This window comes from Marmota monax, unplaced genomic scaffold (assembly GCF_021218885.2).
Source record: "Marmota monax isolate L192 unplaced genomic scaffold, Marmota_monax_Labrador192_F-V1.1 WCK01_AAM20220418_F8-fsc00201, whole genome shotgun sequence".
NCBI lineage: Eukaryota > Metazoa > Chordata > Mammalia > Rodentia > Sciuridae > Marmota > Marmota monax.
Genome location: NW_026695150.1, coordinates 1,967,952 through 1,975,196, shown reverse-complemented (window position 1 = coordinate 1,975,196; position 7,245 = coordinate 1,967,952).

Sequence of the window (7,245 nt, the reverse complement as noted above, 5' to 3'; positions counted from 1 at the left end):
TTATATGTATATCATATATATGTATATTATATGTGTATCATATATATAGTATATATGTATCATATGATACATATATGTGATACCTCTGTTGGAATTGGGGAATACTGCATTTTGGGGGTAAGTGAGTTGACCCCTTTGAGAGGAGTAATATTGTCCTTAGTGTCTGACATTACCTTATACATTCATTATTCCTACAAGCATTTGCCCACAGTCTTCATTTTTTAATTATATGATTTATTGTTAAAATTGAATATCTCAATAATCTGAAACTCTCTAGGGTGAATATCATATCAGACAGCTAGATGTGTTTGAATATATTGAACACATGGGAGAAATAGCTGCCTCCATCAGAAGAGTATTACATTAGGGATAAGAGAATAGAAAAGTAACCACACACACAAAAAAAAATGAGAAAATATGATTAACTCCAGAAAAAAAAAAGACAGATTATACTTTGAAGCATATATCACAGTGCACTTGATTTGGGCAGAGGCACTACTGGGGATTGAATACAGGGATGCTTTACCACAAGCTTCTTCCCTAGTTCGTTTTGTTGCTTATTTTGAGAGAGGATCATACTAAGTTGCTGAAGCTGGCCTGAAATTTGCCATCCTCCTGCCTCAGCCTCCTAGGTCACTGGGATTACAGATGTGCACCATCACATCCAGCTCCTGGTACACTGTGGATAAAATTCTCTTCGTTGTAAAATTTACAAGTTGAATGTTGGGCTATACAAACCTTATGATGTATTTCTCAGGGAAATTAAGAGGAGATTTTAAAGGGTGAGGTGGAACAAAGTTTTGAAGTAGTACATCATCTTTCCATGAATGTAAGTTTATAGATAGTCTTCAAAAGTCAAAGTACAAAAAGGCAGCATTAGCTTGCTATTTAGACATTCAGAAGAAGATACGAGAAGTAGCCTTAAAAGTGTTTGAGCATGTTGTTCCTACTAAGTGGAAAGCCGAGTGGGAGGTAAAGGGCCAGCAGATACTGTTGATTGACATGATAAGTGTTGTGATCTCATGTGGACTGCTCATCACTTAGTTCATATGTAAACCAAATGTAAAATAATGAACAAATTATTAGATCTAGGGTTAAATCTCAACTTGGCAACTCTAACTGTGTGATCTGGAAGTAACTTAATTTCTCTATGCTTCATTTTTTTAATTCACAAAATAAGAATTTAGATCAATATTCATGGTAATCAACATGGCACTTGTTGTAGGACAGACCCTCAACAGTGTTAGTTCCCCCTTTCTACCTCTTCTCTACCACCACTTTGACCTTCTTATAGTATATCATATGTCATTACTATGCAACATTAAAAGAACTTGGTTATGCAGTATTTTACTTGCCGAAATCTGGGGTTTGCCCCTAGTATCCCTCTGATATGATACTTCTGTCCCTTTCAGGAAAATAATGCAATGGCTTCTACTAGGGACTTTAATCATAGGAGGACTAGGCAGGATTGGGTGGCTGGGAGTGAAAGTTCAGAGCTAACAGCAGGGAGAAGTAACTGAACTGAGTGGACAATGATTGTGGAGGAAAGAGTGAGGGTCACCAGCTTATCCCAGATTTCCTGGGACTTCTTGAACTTGGCATCCTGGAACTCCCTCAGTCTTGGTTGAACATGGAGACCTACCTTCTTCCTTCAGGTACTGTTTCCAGAACTCTCACAAGACCTGCTTATCTGATGCACCCAACCATTGGGTCAACTCTCACCAGAAGGCATTTCTGCCACCAAATTTGCCATCATCTGCTCACCAGTGCCTGATATTTTCATGACAGGAGACATGGGCTCCCATTCTACTGTCAGAAGTCAATTTTAGAAACCAAATGAATCAAAAAAGAAAAAGAAACCAAATAAATCATCCCCCAAAGAATGCACACAGCATGAATCCTTTTTGAAAAGATCAAGCCAAGCAAAAGTGTATTTTTAAGAATGCTTCTCTGAGTGGATAAGACATGCCAAAGGGGTGATCGCCATAGTTCCCTCTAGTGCAGGAGAGGTTCTTTAGGTTATGGAATACAAAAGGGGGCTTCGGGGGTCCTGACAATGTTCTGTTACATTGCATGTACATATTGAGTACACCTTTATGTAAATGAGTTATATTTTGTAAATTTCAAATTCATAAGGAAATAAAGACATCAAAGTCTTCAGAGATAAGAAGACCATGGCACATTGACTGTAACTGATCATTTATCTGATCCTGAGAGCAAATTTTGATGGAAGATGGGCTGGGATCCTGAACCACGAACAAACAAGTAAGAATTAAATGCTGGCAAGACTGGTTTATAGCAGAGACCAGGGATCATGGTCTCTGGTCCCCAAACCAAGCCGATTTGCTAGTGGTGATGCAGGCTGGCCCACCAGAAGAGGAATCCTTTCAATAAAGTAATCTAAAGAGATTTCAGGCCTCTGTGCAGGATCATTGGCCATCTATACAGTTCTCCAGATCCAGTAGTAAACCTGAGTCATCTACAACAGCAGCAGGGAAAAACACATTTGCATATCAACAATGTATTCACACCAGTATCCTGATACACAGAAGCAGTGATGAGAATCTGATACTCTTTCTGTCTAAAGTCTCACTCCCAAAACATTTCCACACTGCTGTGGACTATTTGGTCCTAAATGTTTTCCACATGCCCTAAGGTGGCAAAGAAGGGCTGACAGATTGATTTACCATTATTTAATGAACCAAAGTAAGGATAACTAAACAAAACTTTGTTCTAAAAATCTTAGAATCAGGTTTTAAAGCCTTTCCATAAGTGCAGTCTGCACCCAGTCCAGGCACCTGCTTATTGATGTTTGAACTTCGCTTCTGGGATTGTTTCTCTGTGACTCAGAGCACAGCCCTGACCCTAAAGAAACTTACATACATTTAGCTTTCCACCAGGTTTCAAAATAGCATCTGACCAAGGCAGTCATTATGTGGTTCATTCAGCTTGTATGTGATCAGATTTGAATAGGTAGTTTTCCAATCTCTACTCTTTATAGTGACAATAGTTTTACTGTAACCATGCAAACAAATCAAGGATCCACAGTACTTATTAGCCTGTCTCAAAACATAACCCTCTGGAAGAGGATGCATCAGTTGATTAAATGGACATCAAAAGACTAAAGCACAAGAGCTACAACTCTGTGTTTTTGGTATTCATTTGTATTGCAATTTGTCATTGATCTCTTGTAGCCCAATTTTTTCACCCTATCTTGTGCAAATTTGCCTGACATAATGAGCTTAAATAAAATTTATACAACATACTTCTTATTACTCCTCTGGACCCCTAAGTGGCTTCTGTTTGTTCTGTTTTCCATCCTTTCTTGCTCCTCCTTCTCCCCAGTTGGCCTTGGATTGGAATTTTCCAGAGATGCATCTGTTGTGTTAGTTATCTCATTTGGCCTCTCTACCTGAACTCAGCAGCTTCAGATAGCAGCTGAAACTCGGGGTGTTAGTTCATTCTTGTCTCCCTGCCAGCTTCTCCTACACCCTTATGACCTGGCAATGGAAAGCCACATCTGCACCACCCAGCTCCTCCCTGCAGTAATGCAGGCTTGGTTCACTGAGGTGGTTTTGCCCCATGAAGAGTGGCCAGGTACAGGGAAAGGTAGATTGGAGCCATGGGTGGTTCATGCCTTTCCCATCAGAACATGCCGCACAGGGGCAGCAGCACATCCCAGTCCTGGCTTCAGCATCACAGTGTCACACTGTGTATTGTGTCCCCCTCACCTGCTATGCACAAAAGGTTTACAATCCTGATTTTTTCCAGCTGAATTTTTTCCAAAGTACAATGTTCACCAAAATGACTATTCCTGTGTTGTGAAAAGCTGTTGGAATTAGAAGGTACCATCGAATTACTGTTGCATAGCTGTCAATTTTGTCTACTTTTACTCCTTCCCATGTAGAAGGAGGTCTTGGTAGATTTTCCATAATCAAATAGAACAGTTACTGTTCACCTCTGTGATGGCTTGTGAGTACAGAGGAATAACAGATCATTTCTGAAACTAATTTTTGATTTAGCCATTGCTTTCTGATGGAGAAGTTGTTGATATGGAAAATATAAGCATACAAATGGATCTCCTATTTTCTATATTCTCACTGTCATGATAACTGGGTAGAGTGAACCAAAATACTTTTAACCTCACTTCCTATTCTCTATCTATTGTAGAGGTAAAGTACTTTCAGGTCATGAAATTGTTGGCAAGTTATGAGCAAGGGACGCAAATGACACACGAACTAGATAATCCTCCTGGGATTACTCAGAGTCGACCATAATTAAAGGTCTATTCGCCATTGTTTTCTTCTCCACTTTAACTCATAAATTCCTCCCACTACCATGTGCAACAGTTTATTTACAACTAGCCAATCCCCAAATGACTTAAGTCCCAGAAGGAAACAGGCGTGGGAACTGGTAGGTCATGTCAATTCTCCCTGGCCATACAATGATAACCCAAATTCCTATAGGCCTTACCAGCTCACAGTACCAATGATGTCACACTGAATTGTATTAACTTAAGTTTTACTGTCTCCTGTCCTCACTTACTTACCCAGGGCTGAAGCCTACGATGATGTTTGAAGCCCCCAAGGAAACAAGTCTACCTATCAACTTCAGCTACCACATGGGTCTCCCATGATTTTCTGTGTCCCCTCTGGCTGCGCATCCATTTTCTCAGTCTCCGGGAAGCACCAGTGATCTCTTCATGCCCTCATGGGTGCCTACTTAGGGGGGCAGCACAATTGCGTGGTCATATGAATAACTGAGAAGGGCCCTACCTCACTCTTACCACACTTTGTTGCCAGGCACCTAGCAGAGATGCTTACTGTACTGGGGTCTTCTGGAACTTGTCTTCCAAACAGTTCCTTTGGTTGATGCTTAACTTTGTGACCAGATGAATAACAGACATTTTTTTTCTGTGCTTTTCATTCACCCACTGTACCCATAGTTACCCACACATAAACATCCTTTCTGTGGTTCCTTGTCTCAGTTAAAATTAATTGTTACAAGTGGGCACTTAGGGAGATAATCAAATCATCATATGACCCAAATATGCTTTAATTTTCTCTATTCTTACCACTGAATTCTCTATCTTTGAAATTATCTGAATTATATTTTGATATATTTCCAAATAAACCACTATCCATACTTTCTCTTTAAGTACATATGAATACAGAATAATCACTTTTTCCGATACAAGTCTTGATTATAAGGCAAAGTGCTCTATCTGGATCCAAAGTCATTCTCCCAAACTGAGAGTCATATTATACAGAGTTAGGAGAAGGTACAGCCTTCTCATAGTCATCCTCAGGCTAACTTCACAAGAAAAGAGAGGATTTTTCCATGTATCTTTGATATTGTGACTGCCAATCTTAGAAAGTTTTTATTCATAGTAGTTTTACAGCTACTTAAATGACTTTTTTCCATATTTTTAAGATTGAAAAAATAAAAGCTCAAATTCAACACTTGGATACCCATCATGGTAAAGTTATACTCTAGGTATTGGAAAGCAAACTTATTCAGGCCAGAAACCAAGACTTCCTTCTCTTTCTTCCCTCATGTATATTATAGCTAATGAATAAAAGATATTGCATTAATAGCATGATCCAGGGTAAGTATTAGAAAAGAAAGTGTAATCACTGAGGAAGAAATCATCAATTAGAAGTGGGAATCTTAATGAACTGTCATTTGATCTGGATGTTGGGAAATGAAGATGAGAAGTATTTCAGGAAGAAAACAGAATGAGTAAAAGCCCATGGGAGTCAGTGTGCATGAGCTTTGTGTGTAGACAGCAAATAATAGTAACCTAGTGCTGAGGGGTGTACGCACTTCAGACTCTGCTGACTGGATGGATGATGATATCATTAACAGGGAGAGAAAATTCATCAGGCGGAGTGTGTATGATGGAGGGAGGGGGAATCATTTGATCTGCTTAGAATACAGCAAATTTAAGTTGCCCATAGACATCTAGTTGAAAATTCAAGTCTGTGAAATTCAAGTCTATGAAAGAAGTGCTTAGTGATATGAATGGGTCTTTGACACATAGATGGTTAAAACCATGGGTGAGACTCCTAGACAATGGATAAAAACAAAAAGAAGAAAAAACAGATAAGGAAGAACCCTTGAGAAATTCCTGAATGATAACCATAATAAGGATTCAGAGTCTAAAAGAAACTTAGACTGACTAGCCAACTAATCATGACTAGGAATTAAATACTTCTGGGATCCAAGTAACACAGTGATATGATTTTGCTGCAGTAAAAGTTGGCAGCCCAAGAACAGGGCAGAGAAGATGGATGGTTGTCTGTGGACTATGAAAGGAGATGTGATAGTGAGAGTGTAGTTGAAATGCTGGACCATGAAGTTCAGATTAGACACAACACAATAAAGAGAAAACTTTTCCTAAGTACAGAGATTGTTTCAGGACCATGGACATCAACCCATGGGGCTCCCACTTCAAACTATTATAATTGATGAGCACTGTAAATCTTTACAGGATGAACAGAAGGGAAACTAAGAGGCTTGATGGAGTATAAGGTTTTGGACATCAATGCACTAGAATACAAGACATTAAGCATGTTTAAGAGGAATGTGGAATATACAAAAGTCGGTAAGATAAGATTATCTTCAAAGATTATTAAGGATAGTTTAAGAGTTGGGCAGATGGTCACAACAACAAGAAACAAAAGGAATCCATGTAGATATTCAGAGCTTTAAAGAAAGAAGGGCAGTAAAAGAGGATTCTTAAAAAACTGAAATTGATGATGGAGAGTCAGAAAGAAGGTCTCACTTTCTCTTGGCCTGAGTTAAGGGACACAAGGGAGATGAGCAGCTTCCACTTGAGAGACATTTGAGGACAGCCCTAGGGAGAAATTGAAGATTACAGGAGGCATTAGAAGAGGAAGTTGTGGACTCTGTTTGAAATACAAAAATACTCTGGTGATGGCAGACTAATGGAAATGGTGTGCCAGTGAGTGCTAGATTTAGAGTGGTACTCTGGAAAGAGAAACTACCTGGGTGTGGTAGTATTTCCAAACTAAGGAAAATTCCCTGCACATCCTAAAATATTTCAGCCAATTTCAGTTTCCAGTCTGGAAGCTGGTGCCATTTGTGTTTTATTTGTTTGTTTTATATTTTGTTTGTTTGTTCCAAATTTCAGGCACTGAAATTTTAAATAAACTATGCTTACCATATCAAATCCTTCCAATCTATCTAAGCTATCTATTTGAATAAAATCTTGTAGTAGCA